A 22,011-nucleotide genomic window follows, 5' to 3' on the forward strand; every position below is an offset into this window, starting at 1 on the left:
ATTTCTAAGGACTAATATTTCTTTCAGAATAGTTTTTAGGGACCAACAACTATTTATTTTATCAACAGGCCAGCCAATTTCTTTTTTAAGGATTGAATATTAGAAATGTTTACAGGCTTCCAAAATTTCTTTCAAAATAGTTTTTAAGGACCAAACATTATTTGAACATGTATTTCAGCCAGATGCTCCCAAAAGATTTTTTTCTCAAGATCAACAGTCAATGTCAAGGATCAAATTTTAAAAATATTTTGCTACATATCTACAGTTTCTCAAATATTTTTTTAAGTATTAAAATTTAAAGAACATGGATTTCGAAAAAAAGAGGGGTTTTTAAAATAATTTTTTCCAAGGACCCAGGGTCTCCGAATTTTATCTTATTTCTAATTGAAAAGATTTTTAATTTAGCTTCAATCAAGGTTTTCAAGGAGAAGGATCAAATCTCAAAATTTGAATTCCAAAAATAATATTTCTTCCGAGGGCCAACAGGCTCCCCAAAAGATATAAAAAATATATTTTATCCCCACTAAATATTCTTCAGGGTCAAAAATTCTCTAAATACAAAACTTAGTTTTTTCACGGACCCAGGATCTCCAAATATTTTTTCCAAAGACTGGTACTCCTTTAAAATACTTTTTGTGAACCAAAAGTTATTAAAACATGCATTTCGGCCAAGAATATTTTAAAACCTTAAAGATTTATTTCAAAGGATCAACAGTCAAAACAATCTTTTTTTTTTTTGAAAATTTTTGAGGACTTAAGGTAAAAAACATGGATTTCAAAAAAATAATGGCTTTTTCCAAATTATTTTTTCCAAGGACCCTGGATCTCTAAATGTCTTTTCAAAGAACTAAAGTTCTTTTAAAAATACTTCTTAAGGAGCAAAAATTATTTAAAATTTTTTTCGGCAAAAAAATTGTTCCAAAGAATCAACAATTCAATATTTTATCAAGGATCAAATCTGAAGGCTACCAAATATTTTTAAGGACTAAAAGTTATAAAACATGGATTTCGAAAAATAATGATTTTTTTAAATTATGTTTTTCAAGGATTCAGGATCTCCAAATCTTTTTTCCAAGGACTCATGTTATTTAAACATGTTATTTAAGCAAATAATGTCGGCAAATAATATTTTATACTTCACATGGCCAGATGATCCTTGAAAATTTGCTTTCAATGGTCAACAGTCCAGACAGTTGTTATTTATCATGGATCAAATTTAAAAATATTTTTCCACCTATCTACAGTCTCCCAAATATTTTTTGAGGCTAAAAATTTTTTAAACATGGATTTAAAAAATAATGTCTTTAAGGACTAGAAGGCATTCTAAAATTTATTTCAAATAATCAGCAGTCCTCCTATTTTTTTCACTTAAAAATATTTTTTCAAAACACCAAATATTCTCAAAAAGTATATTTTTATATCAGAAAATACTTTAAAAAGATCAGAAGGCCTTTCAAAAAATTTGTATCAGGGACCAAGAGTCCTTCCATTTTTTTTTTTTTTTTTTGAGGATCACTAGTCTGCCTGAGTTGGATCGCTTAAAAATATTTTTTCAAAAATATATTTTTATAGGAAGAAGTCCTTCAAAGGACCACATCCCCCTTTCAAAATTTTTATCAGGGACCAAGAGTCCTCCCAAGTTTTTTTTTCAATCATCAATAGACTTTCGGACGCGGATTACTTTAACTAATATTTTTCCAACGATCTATAATAGTCTTTCAAAAAATATTTATTTTAAGAATAAAATGTCATTCGAACATAATTTTCTTCAAAAAATATTTTCTCAAAGGATCAGTATTGCTCCAATAACTTCTTTCTAGGACGAGTAGTCCTTAAGACTAAGATCTCTTAATTTTTTTTCTTCAAAGTACGAAAAATACTCCCCAATTATTTTTACATGATAAAGTCCTTTTTTAGGAAGCACGATCCCCGAAATTTTGTTTAAGGATAAAAAGTCCTTGAAACATGAATTTCGGTTAACAAAATCAGAATCAGGACCAGAATCAGAATATATACGAAGATATCTTTCATGGGCCAATAATTGTAAAAAAATTCCATTTTGTTCATCCTTGAAAAACTATCCTTGGAAAAATTATTCTGAAGAAAAACCATGTTTCGACTATTTTTGAAAGAAGTATCTGTTTGTTTTAAATATCCTGGATTTGTTGATCCTTGAAAAAATATTAAAAAATAACATTTTTGATATTTGAAAGAAAAAATCCATACTTTGCAGCAAAATATTTATGATCCTTGAAGAAAAAAAAATATATTTTTTTAAAAAAATCCCAATTAGTTTATCCTTAAAAAAAGTTAATATAAAGTCATCGTTTTTTTTTTTTTTTCTTCAAACTATCCAAAATAATATCCATATTTTTTGTCCTTGATCTATTTTCATATTTAATTTCATATCTCTCCTCTGCAACTTTAAGCATATGTATCCCCAATCCCCTTTCCCCGCTCAGCACATGTTGTTGTTACCTTTTTTAATGACTTCAAGATTTCCTTAATTGGAAAAAATGCATTTTGTGCCACCATAATTACATATACGACGACGAGTGAGCAAAAAGATAGACAATTCGATTTGTGGCATACATTCCAATGTCCTGTCACTCAAACAAGGATGCCATTCGATGGATGCCTGCCTGACTGCCTGTATGTCTTTGCATTCTAATGTAATTTTCATAAATTTTTCATGCAGGAATTAGCCGGGGACATTTTTCCCAATGGTCTCATTGGAAAAGTGTGGGAGAAAGGGGTGGGAGAAGGAGAGAGGGAAAAAGATGGAAGGAGAGATCTATCTATCTATGAGTATGTGATGGCTCATTGGTTGCATTGATGGCGATTTCATGGTCGGAATGGAGAATCGAGATTAAATCGATATTTCTGTAATGAAAAGAAAAAAAAATATGTAAAAATATTACATATGGTATTATGTAAAAGAGGGACTGAAAAAAATTACTAAAATAATATAAATATATAATTACGAAAATATAATAATTTATATATATTTTTTATATTGAGACAAAAAATATTTTTTAAAAAATCTGAAAAAATATTTTTTTTATAAAATCCACGTCTATTGATATCTGATATTTTTTAAAAAATCAGAAAAAAATATTTTTTTAAAAAATCCACGTCTATTGATATCTGATATTTTTTAAAAAAATCTGAAAAAAAATTTTTTTTTATAAAACCCACGTCTATTAATATCAGATATTTATTAAAAAAATCTGAAAAAATATTTTTTTATAAAATCCACGTCTATTGATATCTGGAAAAAATATTTTTTCATAAAATCCACGTCTATTGATATCTGGGAAAAAACATTTTTTTATAAAATCCACGTCTATTGATATCTGGGAAAAAATATTTTTTTTATAAAATCCACGTCTATTGATGTCTGGGAAAAAATATTTTTTTATAAAATCCACGGCTATTGATATCTGGGAAAAAATATTTTTTTATAAAATCCACGTCTATTGATATCTGATATTTTTTAAAAAATTTGAAAAAAAAAATATTTTTTATGAAATCCACGTCTATTGATATCTGATATTTTTTACGTCTATTGATATCTGATATTTTTTAAAAAATTTGAAAAAACATATTTATTTTATAAAATCCACGTCTATTGATATCTGGGAAAAACATTTTTTTATAAAATCCTCGTCTATTGATATCTGGGAAAAAACATTTTTTTATAAAATCCACGTCTATTGATATCTGGGAAAAAATATTTTTTTATAAAATCCACGTCTATTGATATCTGGGAAAAAATATTTTTTTATAAAATCCACGTCTATTGATATCTGGGAAAAAATATTTTTTATAAAATCCACGTCTATTGATATCTGGGAAAAAATATTTTTTTTTTAAATCCACGTCTATTGATATCTGATATTTTTTAAAAAATTTGAAAAAAAAAATATTTTTTATAAAATCCACGTCTATTGATATCTGATATTTTTTAAAAAAGTTGAAAAAACATATTTTTTTATAAAATCCACGTCTATTGATATCTGATATTTTTTAAAAAATTTGAAAAAAATATTCTTTATAAAATCCACGTCTATTGATATCTGAAAAAAAAAATATTTTTTTATAAAACCCACGTCTATTGATATCTGATATTTTTTAAAAAATTTGAAAAAAATATTCTTTATAAAATCCACGTCTATTGATATCTGAAAAAAAAATATTTTTTTATAAAACCCACGTCTATTGATATCTGATATTTTTTAAAAAATTTGAAAAAAATATTCTTTATAAAATCCACGTCTATTGATATCTGAAAAAAAAAAATATTTTTTTATAAAACCCACGTCTATTGATATCTGGGAAAAAATATTTTTTTATAAAATCCACGTCTATTGATATCTGGGAAAAAATATTTTTTTATAAAATCCACGTCTATTGATATCTGGGAAAAAATATTTTTTTATAAAATCCACGTCTATTGATATCTGGGAAAAAATATTTTTTTATAAAACCCACTTCTATTGATATCTGAAAAAAAATATTTTTTTTTATAAAATCCACGTCTATTGATACCTGGAAAAAAAAAATATTGTTTTATAAAATCCACGTCTATTGATATCTGGGAAAAAATATTTTTTTATAAAATCCACGTCTATTGATATCTGGGAAAAAATATTTTTTATAAAATCCACGTCTATTGACATCCGGAAAAAAATATTTTTTTAAACATCCACATCTCTTAATATTTAGAAAAAATATTTTTTTAAACATCCACGTCTGTTAATATTTAGAAAAAATATTTTTTTAGAAAACTCACGTCTGTTGTTATTTGTAGAAAATATATTTTTTAAAAAATCCACGTCTGTTGAGATTTTTGGAAAAAATATTTTTTAAAAAATCCACGTTCTGTTGATATCAGAAAAAAAACTTTTTTATAAAATCCAAGTCTATTGATATCTGGAAAAAAATATTTTTTATAAAATCCAAGTCTATTGATATCTGGAAAAAAATATTTTTTATAAAATCCACGTCTGTTGATATCTGGAATAAAATATTTTTTAAAAAATCCACGTTTGTTGATATTTGGAAAAAATATTTTTTAAAAAATCCACGTCTGTTGATATTTGGAAAAAATATTTTTTAAAAAATCCACGTCTGTTGATATTTGGAAAAAATATTTTTTAAAAAATCCATGTCTGTTGATATTTGGAAAACATGCATTTTTAAAAAATCCACGTCTGTTGATATCTGGAAAAAATATTTTTTAAAAAATCCACGTCTATTGACATCTGAAAAAAATATTTATTTAAAAATACACTTCTGTTGATATTAAAAAAAAATTCTAATTTCCGGCCCTGATGTCTGATGTCAATGACAACATTCTCTCCATTAAATTTTTCTGTAGTTCGCCGTATGAACATATTTCTGTATGCAAAATGAGATGATTTGAAATCTAATTTTTCCCTTTTTAAATTGCAATTTAAAAGCTAATATTGAAGCCAAGTTGCTGTCTTCTAACAACAAGAGACAATTTCAAATTGGCTGATATATATTACTGTATATTATTGCTGACACTATACCAACACAGATGTACACAAATATTACGCACATATTAAAGCACCAACAACAAATTTGCAAAGCAATATTAAAATGGGTCCGGGAGAAAATATATATTTTTCTTGATCTAAGAAAAACTAAGGCATAAAAATATATTTTTCCAACAACTGAATGAATTCTGAATTCTTGAAGAAATATGAATTCTGAATATGAATTCTGAATATGAATTCTGAATAAATTCTGAATTCTTGAAGAAATATTTTATCATTTACCAACCAAAATTTTATTTTAGTAAATTTCTTAATGGCCTAATTTCTTGGTTTTCATTTGCCACAATTTTCTTTAAAATATATAAAATATTGTCAGAGTTATGAAAGTTTTACCGAAATAACCAAATAATTAATATTTGTCATACGCCACCCATTACGGAATTTTGAAATAATTTATTTTAAGATTTTTCTAATGAATTTCAAAGTTTCTAAAGTCGTATTCGATTGCCTTTGCTCATTACGAAAATACAAAATTCTCATAATTTGAATTTCGAAAATATTTGCAAGGAAATGAGCATAAAGTAGGTTATGTTCAGCAGAGCTCAAAGGGGAAATTCAAATCGAAATACTTTTAAGACTATTTTAAGGAGGCATATCAAAACTGTAATAATAAATATTTTTCGTCGCATATGCAGATTTGTCTCCCATCTATATAGTCATCCGATTTTAGGTTTTAGGTTTGTAAAGTCAGCCCATCTTGTACAACAAATTTTTAATTTCAGCCCCACACGGCGACATCTAGCATTATTTTCTAGAGTAGTATCAGATCTGTAACCGAGGACAATTAAAAGTTATTTTTTAAGGCATATAAAACCTATATAACCTTTAAAAAGTGATTTAATTAATTGTACCATGTTGCGTATAACTAATATTAATTTTTGGGTAATTTTAGTAAATAAGTCATAACTTTTAGAATTTTTCGAATATTTTTGCCTGTAAAGTGGCAAATGAAAGACAAGATTCTAGGTCTCAATAATTTCTTTGACAGTAATAAGTGAGAAAGATTCCTATATATTTGTATTGCTCATACATTCAGAACATTTTGCTCAAAGACATATTCAGATAAACGAAATATTAAATAAGCGACTGAAAATTTCCAAAATTTTATTAATTTTATTAGTGAATTTCTTAATGGCCTCAATGTCTGACTTCCATTTGCCATTTATTTTATCAAAATATATCAAAAATTGTCGCAGTTATGAACGTGTTACCGAAATAACCCAATAATTAATATTTGTCATACGCTACCTACTACAGAATTTAAAAATATTTTTTTTTAAGATTTTTCTGATGAATTTCCAAATTTTTAAAGCTGTATTCGAATGCCTATAAGCATTACGAAAATACAAAATTCTCATAATATGAATTGCGAAAATATTTCCAAGATAATTTTTTGGGCACCAAATGAGTAATATCAGCTCAATTGTGTACGAAATTTTCCCCACACGGCGACATCTAGCATTACTTCCTAGAGTAGTATCAGATCTGTAACCGAGGACAATAAAAAGTTATTTTTAAGGCATATAAAACCTATATAATCATTAAAAAGCGATTTATTGAATTGTACAATATTGCGTATAACTAATATTAATTATTGGGTAATTTTGGTAAACAAGTCATAACTTTTGGGATTTTACGAATATTTCTGCAAGTGAAGTGGCATATGAAAGAGAAGACTGTGGGGCCTTATAATGTCCTTGACAGTATTTAGTTAAAAGCATTCCTTTATATTTCTATTTCCCATACATTCAGAACATTTTGCTTAAAGACATATTCGATTCATGAAATATTAAATTTGCGATTGAAAATTTCTAAAATTTTGTAAACATGTACTGTATTAGTAAATTTCTCAATGACCATAGTCTCTGGCTTTCATGCGCCACAATTTTGATTAAAATATATCAAAAATTGTCGGAGTTATAAACGTTTTACCGAAATAGCCCAATAATTAATATTTGTCATACGCCACCTACTACAAAATTTAAAAATACTTTATTTTGAGATTTTTCAAATGAATTTCCAAATTTTTAAAGTCGTATCCGAATGCCTATAAGCATTACGAAAATACAAAATTCTCATAATATGAATTGCGAAAATATTTTCAAGATAATTTATTGTGCACCAAATGAGTATTATCAGCCTAATTGTGTAAGGAATTGTCCCCACACGGCGACATCTAGCATTATTTTCTAGTGGACTATCAGATCTGTAACCGGGAATAATTAAAATTTATTTTTTACGGCATATAAAATCTATATAACCTTAAAAAAGGGATTTATTTAATTGCACCATATTGCGTATAACTAATATTAATTATTGGGTAATTTTGGTAAATAAGTCATAACTTTTAAAATTTTTCGAATATATTTGCTACTGAAGTGGCATATGAAAGAAAAGATTGTGGGGCCTTATAATGTCCTTAACAGTATTAAGTGAAAAATATTTCTTTATATTTCTATATCTCATAAGTTCAGCACATTGTCTTTAAAGCCATATTCCGATTTTTGAAACATTAAATAAGCGATTGCAAATTTCCAAACTTTTATTAATAACATGCAACTTATTTGTATATTTCTCAATGGTCTCAATGCCTGGCTTTAATTTCTCATCTTCTTCTGTAAAATATAACAAAAATTGTCGGAGTTATGAACGTTTTACCAAAATAACCCAATAATTAATATTTGTCATACGCCACCCATTACAGAATTTTAAAATAATTTATTTTAAGATTTTTCAAAAGAATTTCAAAATTTTTAAAGTCATATCCGATTTCCTATGCACATTACGAAAATACAAAATTTTAATAATTTGAATTTTCAAAATATTTTCAATAAAATGAGCCTAAATTTTGTTATGTTAAGCAGAGCAAAAATTGAAATGCTAAATATGACTAATTTAAAGAGGCATATTAAAGCTATAATCGTGGCCTTCTTACAAATATCTCTCAAGGCATATTATAGCTTAAAAACTTTTAAAAGCTATTTAGTTATTTATTATTTTATATTATTTACTATGGAACTTTAAAAAGATTCCTCTCAATAAAATTTTTTGTATTTTTTTCTATAATTCAATTTCCACCCGCATTAATATTCCAACATTACGTCGACATGCATACATTCATATCCATTGCAGAGTATATAAATATTTCTATATTATTTTTGTTGTTGTTGCTGGTTGTGTTTTTCTTTTGAGTGCAATTTCTCTGTTGACACACATACACATATTTGCATTAAATATTCAAGTACAAGTATTTGTATATGCGTACAGGGTCTAAATATAGATATGGCGGAGAAGGAAAACCAAGCAGTTACACACACACTGACAAACATGCAACTGTCTTTGTGTGAGTGAGCGAGTGTGTATCCTTAGCATTTAGTCGGGCAAACAAACAGTCAGGCAAAACACAAACAAATGAAACATTTGTTAAAGGACATGTTTTATGCATGTGTATGCAATGAGTGAGGTCTTCGGGTGCTCTGAGTGTGTGTGTGTGTGTGTCTATTTCTTTCCCATGAAATGACGTCATAGTTTGTCAAGAATTTATGAATAAAAAAGCAACAAAAAATACAGAACACGAAACTTAAAAAAAATATATACAGCACGTGATCTAAAAGTTTTTATTTGTTTGTCATTGCCGCTACAGTTTATTCTCCCCTTTTTTGCTGGCAACCCCTTTTTCTCCGCTGCAGTTTTTCTGGCACCCTTTTTTTTGTCTTCTTCTTCTTCTCCTCCATCACCAGAATGTTTGCTTGCTCTGTATTTGTGTGTTTTGTCCTCTATGGACATACAATCATTTTGTTGACAAGGGTAAATATTTATATACCGCAAATTATGTCATATGCAGTTGTACTTCGTTGTGGTAGTTGTTGTTATTGTTGTAATTATTCGGTTGTTGTATTAGATTTTTGGAAAAAAAAAAAAACAAAAATTAAATGTTTATCCAAGTCATTTCTTTTTAATAAGAAAATTATTGAAAGTGACTGTGCTCCAAATGGGTTATGGTCAAAGGCGTTCAAAAGGGGCAATCTAAGGGGAACTTGGGACTTTTGGGGATTATTTCCAGGAAAAGTATCGGGTCTATAACCGAGGACCATTTAAAATTATATTCTTAAGGCATTTTAAAACTATATAACCTTAAAAAAGTTATTTGTTTAATTGTACCATGTTGCGTATAACTAATATTAATTTTTGGGTAATATTGGTAAATAAGTCATAACTTTTACAATTTTTCGAATATTTTTGCAAATGAAACGGCATATGAAAGACAACATTATAGTGCCCAATAATGTCTTTAATAATATTAATCTACACCGATTTTTTTTATATGAAAATTTCTTATACATTCAGAAAATTTTGTTAAAAGACATTTTCAGATTTTTAAAACCTTAAAAGAGCGATTGAATATTTCCAATATTTTATGATAACATACACCTTATTAGTAAAGATTGCAATGATCTAAATTCATGGCTTTCATTTGCCATCATTTTCAGGAAAATATATTCAAAATTGTCAACGTTATGGAAGTTTTACCGAAATAACCCAATAATTAATATTTGTCATACGCCACCCACTACACTATTTTAAAATAATTTATTTTAAGATTTTTCTGATCAATTTCGAAATTTTTAAAGTCATATCCAATTGCCCATGCACATTACGAAAAAAGAAAATTCTTATAATTTGTATTTCGAGAATATTTACAAGAAAATTAGCCAAAAAAAAAAGGTTTTGTTCATCAAAACTTAAATAGATACAATCAAAGCGAAATTCGAAATATTTGTAAGACTATTTTAAGGAGTCATATCAATACTGTGATCGTTGCCCCCTCATAAGTAGTTTCATTGGCATATTATAGCTTTAAAACTTACAAAATTCGTCTTTCTTCGATTGTACCTGGTTGCGTATAACTAATGATAATTATTTGGTAATTTTGGTAAATAAGTCATAACTTTTATAATTTTTGGAATATTTCTGCAAATGAAACGGCATATGAAGGACATGATTCTGGGGCTCGATAATGCCTTTAAGAATATTAAGCAAAATTCAATCCTTTTTATGGATATTACTCATACATCCAAAACATTTTATTAAAAGACATATTTAGATTTATGAAATCTTAAATGAGCAATAAAGAATGTCCACAATTTTATAGGTAACGTGCACCTTCTTGGTAAATTTCTCAATGGCCTACATCCCTGGCTTTCATTTGCCACCTTTTTCATTAAAACATATTAAAAATTTCCGGAGTTATGAACGTTTTCACAAAATAACCCAATAATTAATATTCGTCATACGCCACCCAATACATCATTTAAATTTATTTATTTTAATATTTTTCTTATTTTCTTATGAATTTTAAATGTTTAAAAGTAGTATCCGATCGCTTATGCACATTACCAAAATACGAAATTCTCATAATTTGAATTTCGAAAATATTTGCCAGAAAATGAGCCAAAAAATTTGTTATGTTTAGCAGAATTTAAAGATGGACAATAAAAGCGAAAATTGAAATCTTTGCAGGACTCTTTTAAAGAAAAATATAAAAGCTTTAATCGTTGCCCCCTTACAAATATTTTTATTGGCATATTAAAGCCGTAAAACTCACAAAATGTTATTTTCCTCGATGGTACTCGGTTGCGTATAACTAATATTAATTATTGGTTAATTTTAGTAAATTATTCATAACTTCTACAATTTTTGTTGTATTTCCAAATATAAGGTGGCAAATGAAAGACAGTAACAGTGAGCACAGTAACGTCTTTAGCGATATATACTAAAAACGATTTGTTTGTATGGATATTTCTCATACATTCAGCAAGTTATATTTTAAGATATATTCAGTTTTGTCAAACCTTAAAAGAGTGATTAAAAATTTCGTACATTTTATGCAAAATGTACACCTAACTAGTAAAGATCTTAGTGGCCTTAATCATTGGCTTCCATTTGGCTTATTTGCCAGTAAAAAATATTAAAAATTGCCTGAGTTATGTAAGTTTTACCCAAATAACCCAATAATTAATATTTGTCATACGCCACCCATTCACGGCATAAATATGACTTTTTTTTTAATATTTTTTAAAGGAATTTCCAAATTTTAAAAATGTTATAGCATAGCCTACACACACTTTCAGTATGCACAATTCTCATAATATTAAAATTCAAAGAATATTGAAAGTGAATGTTCTTAAAATCGATTATGTTTGGGAGAGCTCAAAATGGGGCGATACAGGCGGAAATTTTTATCTTTTCGGACTATTTATAAAAGGCATAACAAAGCTGAGATCTTTGCCTCATTACAAAAATATTTTTTAAGCCATATTAAACATATAAAGCCTTAAAAAACCTATTTTCTAAATGTGTACCCTGTTGCGTATAACTAATATTAATTATTGAGTAGTTTCAGTAAAATATTCATAACTTCCATAGTTTTCGGAGTACTTCTACAAATGAAATGGCATTTGAAAGACAAGACTCAAGGCCACATTAATGCCTTGAACAATATTTAGCTAAGAACATTCGTTTATATATTAATGCTCCACACATTCAACACACTTAATTTCTTGACATAAAATTTTCATATCAAAATCGAATTTTCAAGGTCATTTCTCTTCGGCTGCTTTCAATTTTGTGCTCAATACTCGCACATACTACGAAATCTAATACCATATAATCTTATAATTATCTGCTTAACCATTTCCCATTTATTATAACATCATTTGGCTGGTAAACAACTAGGTTAATTAATTGCAAATAAGCTTGACACTAGCAGAAGAAGAACAACATCCCCATCAGCCCAACATACATATTGGTCAGAGTTTTAATTACCCCAAATAACAAATATTCTAGGAAAATTGAAAATTGTCTAAATCAAGCAAACAATTATTTGGTTATGTCCAAGGCGAAGCAAAACATTATAATGAACATCTAAAGTGCCGGACAAGGACTAAAGCAATCTGTACATTTAGGGGTGTTGCACAAATATTTCTGGGCAAACAGATGGACCGAGAGAGTCTGTTTTAATTGAGTTTAGCACAAATGAAACCAAGAAGATAACGAAATAATTCATTTCATTTTGAACACAAATAAATGTTCAAGCAAGAGCATGGAGCATAGACAAACAAGCTGAGTATTGCAAGGAAGGAAATTAATTTTGCCAGGACATCAACATATCTAAATAAAAATTTCTACAGAGAATTGTGTGTCTGTGTAGATCTGTATTTGTAAACATTTGTTGATGACACGGCAAACTTCCTGCTCCGTCGAAAGCATAAAACACATCCTGTGGGATCAAACAGACATGATGATGGAAGAGAATTATATTAATTTGTGCCTATGCCCCCCTGCTTCATTTTTATATTAAAACGGCTGCAGATGGTAAAATGAGATTTATTATGCCAACAATAAATTGGAGGGAGAATGAGACTCCGTTCTACAAATGTTGCTCTTGGAACACATTTGCATTGGAGGTATTTTTGGGAAAACGATCAAGACGAAATGTTAAAAAAATTGAGTTTAGCAAAATATTTAAATTATTTTTAAGTTGATTGCCTTAAATTTAAAAAAAGAGTAGTAGATATTTTTTGAGAAAACAAATAAATTTCAAGATAGAGAAAAAAGTCCTTGGTAAAAAATATAAAATTTTTAAAATTTAATTTTATAAATTAAAAAAAATTCTATATTTAAAATAGCTTAGTGAATATTTGTTTTGATATTTTCGGTTAATAATTTTACCGATGATCATTGATCATTATTATTGAAAGTCCCAGAAAAATATAAAAAGAAATATTTTCCAAAAATATATTCTCCTAAATGAATATATTTTTATGTTGGTTTAATGTTTTCCCGATGTCTTATGAGTATATCATATAATCAAATCTTCACTCTATAATTCCTTTAGACCAATATTATTCTACGTATTCTTGGCTTTCATTTGCCACGCTTTTCAGTAAAATACAACAATAAATGAAAAAGTTATGAACGTTTTATCGGAATAACCTAATAATTAATAGTAGTCATACGCCACCTCACACCAAAAATTCAAAATTACTTATTGTATTATTTCCCATAAGATACTCTAAATTTTTAAGTGCTATCGCATAGTTTATAATTAGGACTAAAATACAAAATTATAATACAAGAAAGGGACTTTTTAAATTTATTAAAAATTAGTTTTTTTAATCAAATGTTTTGAAATATTATTTGAATATTTGTTTTGCTATTTTTTGTTAATAGTTTAACCATTGGTAATTATAAAATATTATTAAAAATCCCAGAAAAATATAAAAATAAATGTGTTTATGTAGAGTAATGGGGGAAAAGAAACAATAAGAAAAATAAAACAAACAGTATTAATTTCTTTTCTTGCAAAATTTGCTGATTTATTGAATTGCTTTGATGTGTTTTTTTCTACAATAAGTTTACCTCTTTTCAATGTTGTGTGTTGGCGACAGTGGCCGTGTTGGGTATTCTTCCAAAGACTAAAGACAAGTGAACGCTGAGGTTCTAGGTGATCGCAGAGGATCTCATGTCTGTCTACTAATACAACTACAACTACTTCCAATGAGAGCATGTGTAACAAGGTGAGGTTACCGACAACAACCAATGCCCAGCGACGATCCGCTCACTACGGTCTCCGCCAGGGGAGTTGTAGAGGAGATGCCTGTGCGCCAATCAGCATCCGTGATTGATCGAGCAAGGGAAGTTGAGGGGCAAAGTATCTAACTTATACATTGCCGCCCACCTTGATATACATGCATGTGTATCAACTAATTAAAGCTCAAAGGAATTATGTTATATATAAATATGTACAATAAGATTTACAAGGACGTAAGTTCAGTTTATTTGTGAGCATTTTATTCAAATCATTTTAATTCATATAATTAGATATCTATACCGCGGCAATTACAAATTGACGGGCCTGAAATTACCCAACCAAACGAGGTATATTTCGCAAACAACAGACTTAATTATGTAACACGACTAACTAGACGACTGGTCGCCGAATAATACCCTGTGCATTCGGACGCATGCAACGCGAACCTTACCATAGTTATCGGGATGTATCTCGACTAAAGTTCAAACTAAACTATTACTCTTCTTTCCACCTAATGCAAACCTGAACAAAACTATGCCTTCAGTTTTCTATATCGATTGGCTAAATTCAATAGCGATTCTTCAACAATAGGTTCTGGCCGAGCAAAAAGGGAGGCGCCTACAAGGAAGTTTGCGTTGAAGCGGATTTTCATTCCTAAAAAATGGACTCAGAACATTCTGAGGCGAATCACCAATTTTCAGGCTGTGAGGGAATTCAGAACGTATGGGAAGTGGGACAACATAACGACGCTTCGAGTTTCTTGTAGTTGTGGACCGGAAATTGTCCTCGCACAACTTGTCTGATGACGAAAGTAATTTGCGTTTGGGAACCTCCTCAAATTCCCCAAAACGCAGAATGGTTTTATTGAGGCTGTCTTCCTCACTGAAGCTCAAAGTGGTCGTAAAGACCTGCAATGGTGAGGAGGGAATTGGACCCGAGAGGATCCAACCAAAGACGGTATTTTGCGCCAATAGAGAGCCTAATATATTTTGTTGTACCCCAGGCAACAATATTTGCGGATATAAGTCCGCACCCAACAACATATCTACCGAACGACAATCAAAAATATTTGGATCAGCCAACAGGAGATTTGGCAAAGAACGAGATAAAACAGGGTCAACAGCAAAGGATGGAAGATTACTAGAAATCTTGGGGAGAACAAAAGCATCTGTTTTCAACAAAACTGAAGCACTTAAGCGAGAGCTTATACAAATTCGACAGTTTTTCCTAGAGGTAACGGAAGACGAACCATTTACACCAGAAATGGTTGCAAGAGTGGATCGAGACGATAATTTCAATCTAGTTTGAAGGTGCTCAGTTATAAAACTAGCCTCAGACGCAGGGTCAATGAGGGCTCGAACAGGATAAGAATTTCCTCCGTGAACAATATTTACAATGGCGGTACCGAGAAGGACTCGCGAGTTATGTGATGTGTGAAACACTTGACGGTTTACTAAAGTCGGATTGGCACCAGTGGATGTAGAGGCAACATTATCTAGAAGAGAATTGGAAGCAGTTCTTGGGACTCGGACTGTGGGCGTCACATTTGAGGAGGGACTATTTGTAGGTGTCGAACGATTAGGTTTATGCATAAGCGTATGATGTTTTTCATGGCATACATAGCAACTATGTGCACTGGGACAGTTACTAACCGAATGACCTCTTGACAAACAATTGAAACACAAGCCAAACTTTTTTACAACAGTAATTTTTTGATCGAAAGACATCTTTTTGAAACGATGACAAGAGTAGAGCGCATGATTTTGATTAGGGCATAGAACGCAACGATGTTTTGGATAAGATTTTACTGTATCAGGGGAAGATTTCGCCACATGTACCTTAACGTTGCGTTGGTTTGGGGATTTTGGTGAATCTATACCTTTTATGTCCCGCAAACAGGCAAGCGTCTGAATTCTCTCCGTGAGGAACGAATTGAGCTGAGCCCATGACGATAAGGAAGACTTATCTTTGAGACTCTGTTCCCAGAGTGTCACCGTAAGTTGTGGCAGACGCTGAATACAAATAAAAACTAAAATAGGATCCCAATGATCCGTGACAATGTCATAGACTGACATGGCAGATAAACAACCGTTAATGCCCCTTTGTAAAGTCTTAAGACCTGAACTCGTTTCATTAGCTAATGATGGAAGATCGAACAGAATTTTTAAATGACTATCGACTAGAATCCTTTTGTTGTCATAAGCATCCCTAAGAGCTTTCCAAGCCAGAACAAAACTTTTATGCGTGAGTGGAAACTTCGACACAATTTCCCTAGCCTCACCTTGGGTTTTCTTAATCAAATGACACAACCTCTCAATATCAGTTAGTCGGGAATTATTAATGAACATTGCAGAAAATAAATCACGGAACGTAGGCCACGACAAAAAATCTCCGTGGAAATCATCTATATCTCACGGCGGTAAATTAAGATTATGCATGGTGTCGAAACTACAAGGCGGTAAACTCCAATTCGAAACTGAGATATCAGAAGTACTCTGAATATCTGGATAAGCCATATTGGATAAAGGCGGCAAACTATTATTCAGTACATTGTTTGGATTGGTAGTACCTGACTGTGAAGTATTCGACCTATTGCATGACCGCGCCACAGAAACCTGATTTTGGACATTCTGGGGGGTACTAACACGAATATCAGCTGGGGTGGAAGGAGGTGTTTTCGCAGACCTTAGTTTCTGCAACAGTTCGGTTATTTCCGATAAACATTCAACGAAGTTTTCTCTGGTGGACTGATATTTTTCATCAGCAGAAGCAATTCCGTCTGAGGTAGTACCCTCAACGGTTATCAGATAATCGAGATACTTTTCATAAGTATCCTTGACCTTGTACCACAAGTCCTGAAGTTCGGTATTTCGAATTTCTAAATTGAAAACCGTGTGAGTTTCTGCCTTAATCAATTTAAAAGCAGCGGCAAATTTAACAACATTATCGGATGCCCGAATAAATTGAGTTAGTGGAGTGACCGACATGGTTTCAGAATTCAATTTCAACAAATACTAATCAAATATTCAGCTAAAATGAAGCACAATGACGCAAAGTCTTATTAAAGAAACCCCAAAATAACCGGTGCAAATTTTTAGAATCACAAAGAAAAACTAATTCGGTGGAAAGAAAATTGAATAACTTCCCAAATTTTACCAAAGAAATAGCAAAAAAGAACAAAAAGGTTATTTAGAATGAAATGTATAACGAAAATGCAAATAAAAATGAATATAAATATCCAAATAACAATTAAAATATATTTAAATTGGCGATATTTATCAATCAATATTGAAAAAATTCGAAAAATAAGAAAAATTGATAAATTGTCGATGTGTGCCGAGTGTAGGGTGCACGTATTTCCAACTGACAAATATTGATATGTACACACGAACTAATAATTTCTTTAAAATAAGCAAAACTTCTAAGATAAGTTACGAAAATATCGATATTTTTCTCGCAAATGAGCACAATGAAATGTACATATAATATGCCGAATGTAGGGTGACAAAATATTAAAAAAGTCCAAAAACACTTTTTTATTAAATATTATCAAAAACAAATTACAAATTATTTTTCAAAATTTTATTTTTTAAAATTCACAATTTTTCGACTTGAACCCACTGTGCAGTGGTGAATAACGAATACCGCACAAAGAAGAATAAAACACAAGCAGTGTTTGATGGTCGAACGGTGACGGGGGTGGGTTATCTACCACACTACGAGCTGACCGACGACAATGATCGCAACGGATATCGCACAAAAGAAAATAAAACACAAGCAGCGTCAGCAGAGCGCTCAGTGTGTGTGGGTAAGCAACTGCCTCGTTACGAACTAACCAACGACGACGAACCAACAGTGAGAGTTGGAGAAATAAATAAGTTGTTGTTATAGTTGTTGGTTAGTAGACTGACGCTAGAAAAAGGCGCTTGGAATTTTAGGGATTATTGTTATTGCAATGGCAAGACAAACAGACCAACGAAAATGACCAAACAGTGTGTGTTGGGGCGAGGTACGGGGGGATTTAGCAATGTTGGTATGTTTGTATGTTAATTAGAAAAAGCGGTACTTGCAATGTGGTGATTTTATTCTCGTTGAGAGTAATACCGAATTGGTGAGATGTAAAAGAGATCACTCGACAATGCAGAAATGTGTGGAGAATATTGCAATAACCGAAAACAAAATTATGCACACTACAGCGGCAGGTTATTTTATCAACAGAAATATATTTCTTTTTGATAAATTCGAATTATTAAACACAAATTAACCGGGAAATTCGATTATTTCGCAATAAAATGGAAAATAATGCGAATACGTCTCGATTTGAAGGAATCTTTAGATTTTTCAGCAAAATAAAATTGTTGTGGACTGTAAATTTAAAGATATCGCAAATTAGGGTAAAACAAAGGCGACCAGTACCGCGAAGCAAACAAAAACTAACACTTTTCACTTTTTTTCAAAATAAATAGCACTCTAAGCTCACAATAACAAATTTCACTGAACTTACGTACCTTTTTTGATGTTGATGATGATGAATAGGATGATGATGTTGATGCGGTGGTGCGATTTATGAGGGGGGATGTGTGTTGTTGAGTTGATTCCTTTGTAAAAGAGATAACAAAAACAGCAATTAATAGTCAGGCAAACTTCTCAACTTGGCAAATCCGGCTCGATGCGACCAAAATGTTTATGTAGAGTAATGGGGGAAAAGAAACAATAAGAAAAATAAAACAAACAGTATTAATTTCTTTTCTTGCAAAATTTGCTGATTTATTGAATTGCTTTGATGTGTTTTTTTCTACAATAAGTTTACCTCTTTTCAATGTTGTGTGTTGGCGACAGTGGCCGTGTTGGGTATTCTTCCAAAGACTAAAGACAAGTGAACGCTGAGGTTCTAGGTGATCGCAGAGGATCTCATGTCTGTCTACTAATACAACTACAACTACTTCCAATGAGAGCATGTGTAACAAGGTGAGGTTACCGACAACAACCAATGCCCAGCGACGATCCGCTCACTACGGTCTCCGCCAGGGGAGTTGTAGAGGAGATGCCTGTGCGCCAATCAGCATCCGTGATTGATCGAGCAAGGGAAGTTGAGGGGCAAAGTATCTAACTTATACAAAATGTTTTACAGAAATATATTACCGTAAATGAATAGATTTTTATGTTGGATCAATATTTTCCCGATGTTCTAGGGATATATAATATAAACTAATCATTACTCTACAATTCCTTTAAACCAATATTATTCTACATATTCTTGTCGTTCATTTGCCATGCTTTTCAATGAAATATACCAAAAAATAAAAGAGTTATGAACGTTTTATCGGAATAACCCAATAATTAATAGTAGGCGTACGCCACCGGAGACCAAAAATTTAAAATTACTTATTTTAGTTTTTTCCAAGGGAAATTCTGAAATGTAATCGCATACCTTAAAATCAGAACTAAAATAAAAAATTGTAATATAAGAAATGGACCCTTAAAATTTAATAAAAATTACTTTTTTTAAATCTAATGTTTTTAAATTTTAAATAGTTTAGGAAATATTTGTTTTGATATTTTCGGTTAATAATTTATCTGCTGATTATTATAAAATATTATTGAACGTCCAGAAAAAATATAATAAGAAACATTTTACAAAAATATATTCCCGCAATTGAACATTGAATAACATATAAACTAATTCCTTTAATTTAATTCCTCTATAATTCCTTTATTCTATGTATTCTTGGCTTTCATTTGCCACGATTCACGCAAAATATATTTGGGGATTTCGAAAAAAAAGTATATTTTTATAATTTGAGGAGGAGATCATGTGATTTATTAAATTGTTGGTGTTATGCTTAAAACACAAATTGTTAAGCAATGCATAGCCTTTCAAATGCCGTACTTTGCATTTAAATACACCAACAAATATAGTAGTTACGTCCGAGTTTCCAATATAACCCAATAATTAATATTAGTTATACGCTATCTGGTACAAATATTAAAATTCTTGTATTTCAATTATTTTTAGAACATTTCGACAATTTTAATTTTGTTTCGGAAACTATCTGGTCATTTCCAAAATACAAAATTATTGGAATAAAAATTTTCTAAGAAATTATCTGAGATTGATTCCAGTTTATGTAAAAGTAAAATATTTACAAAGACTTGGAAAAAAATGTAATGAGTGATGCGTTTTACCGAAATTATCTTAGGAACAATGTTTGGACTTTAAAATGCCACATTGCTTTAAAAAATGCATAAAAGAAATTAATTAGATAAAATTGATTTATGAAATTCATTGAGAAATTAACAACAATTATACTCAACCCGAAAAAAAAATAATAATCTGTTATTTTTACAAATTTTTTTATGGCTATAAATTATTTTCAGATAAATTTTTGTATAGCTGATGAATTCCCTAATACATAAATTCAGTAATACAATTTTTCTAAATATCGCTTGATTAAAAAAAAATATTGAAATTTTAGAAATTCAAAAAGTTTCTGAAAAAATCTAGAGATTTATTATTATTTCGTTATATCTTCTGAAGGTGATATTATGACCACAAATCTTAGCTTTCATTTGCCATCTTATTAGGCCGAATATTCGGACATGTTTATGAGATATGCATACTTTACTGAAATAGCCCAATAAATAATATTAGTCATACGCACACTCGTACTCATCTTAAATACCTTCGCAATGCCGGAGTTTACAAGAGTTTTATTTTTTTTAAATATTTTTTATGGCCAGGAATTTTTTTCGAATTTATTTTTGAATAGCCGATGAAGAGTTCTTTAATACATAACTTCGCCAATATTTTTTTATCTAACTTTCGCTTGATTTTTTAAAAAAATTCGATTGAAATTTTAAATATTCAAAAGGTATTTCAAAAAATCTTGAGATAGATTTATTCTTCGTTACATCTTCTAAAGTTGGTATTATCCACACAAGTCTTAGCTTTCAATTGCCATCTTATTTGGCCAAATATTCCGACATGTTTATGAGCTATGAGTATTTTACTGAAATAACCCAATAAATAAAATTAGTCATACGCACTATAGTACTCATATAAAATATCTTTGCAATGCCGACGTTTACAGCAATTTCACTTTTCAATTCGACTTTTCTCGCATGCTATAAACAGCTCTAAAATACAAAATTCATAAAACGCCAATTCTATCAGCGATTACGGAAAATTTAAACAATATTTTCATGCAGAGGGAATATAGTTTCCAAATTATAGGGAATTTCAATATGAAATATTTATCTACAAAGATTTAACCCAAAAGCTGTATTTTTCAGTATATTATTGGCTCGCATCTGCGGTTTCGTTTAATAGATAATACAAAAATATACGAGTTCTGAGTATTCTACCCAAATAACTTAATAATTTTACGCTAACAGCTAAACATTTTGGAAATATGTAAAATAATAAATTTCCCAGTAAATTTATTTTTAATAACTAATTTTGTGGCATGGAAATTGTTTTGAAATTCCATATTCTTTTAATTTAAAATAGTTTTCAAATTCAATATGTTTAGAAACCAATTTCCATAAATTCATTCAAGGTTTAAATATGCGTTCATAATTCGGAAATATATTTCAAGAGTTTAATCAAAATTGTATATTAACGTTGTTTAACTCACTAATTTTACTGTATACCCTATTGTGCCTCGGGGTTTGAGCTTTCATTTGCAGTTCTGTTGAATATAACATACCGAAAATTCCATGAGTTATGAAAATTTTCTAAAATAAGCCATAATTAATTTCCAATAAATCCATTCATGGTTTAATATATTTTCATATTTTGGAAATATTATCAAAATTTTATATGAACTTTGG

The 22,011-nt window shown here is 29.8% G+C and overlaps 1 protein-coding gene across 1 annotated transcript in view; it reads left to right on the forward strand.

Annotated features, from left to right (window-relative positions):
• The window catches only part of LOC101896376 (potassium voltage-gated channel protein eag), a 274,849-nt gene that overhangs the window by 86,852 nt on the left and 165,986 nt on the right, over positions 1–22,011 (forward strand). The window lies entirely within an intron of this gene.

This window comes from Musca domestica, unplaced genomic scaffold (assembly GCF_030504385.1).
Source record: "Musca domestica strain aabys unplaced genomic scaffold, Musca_domestica.polishedcontigs.V.1.1 13, whole genome shotgun sequence".
NCBI lineage: Eukaryota > Metazoa > Arthropoda > Insecta > Diptera > Muscidae > Musca > Musca domestica.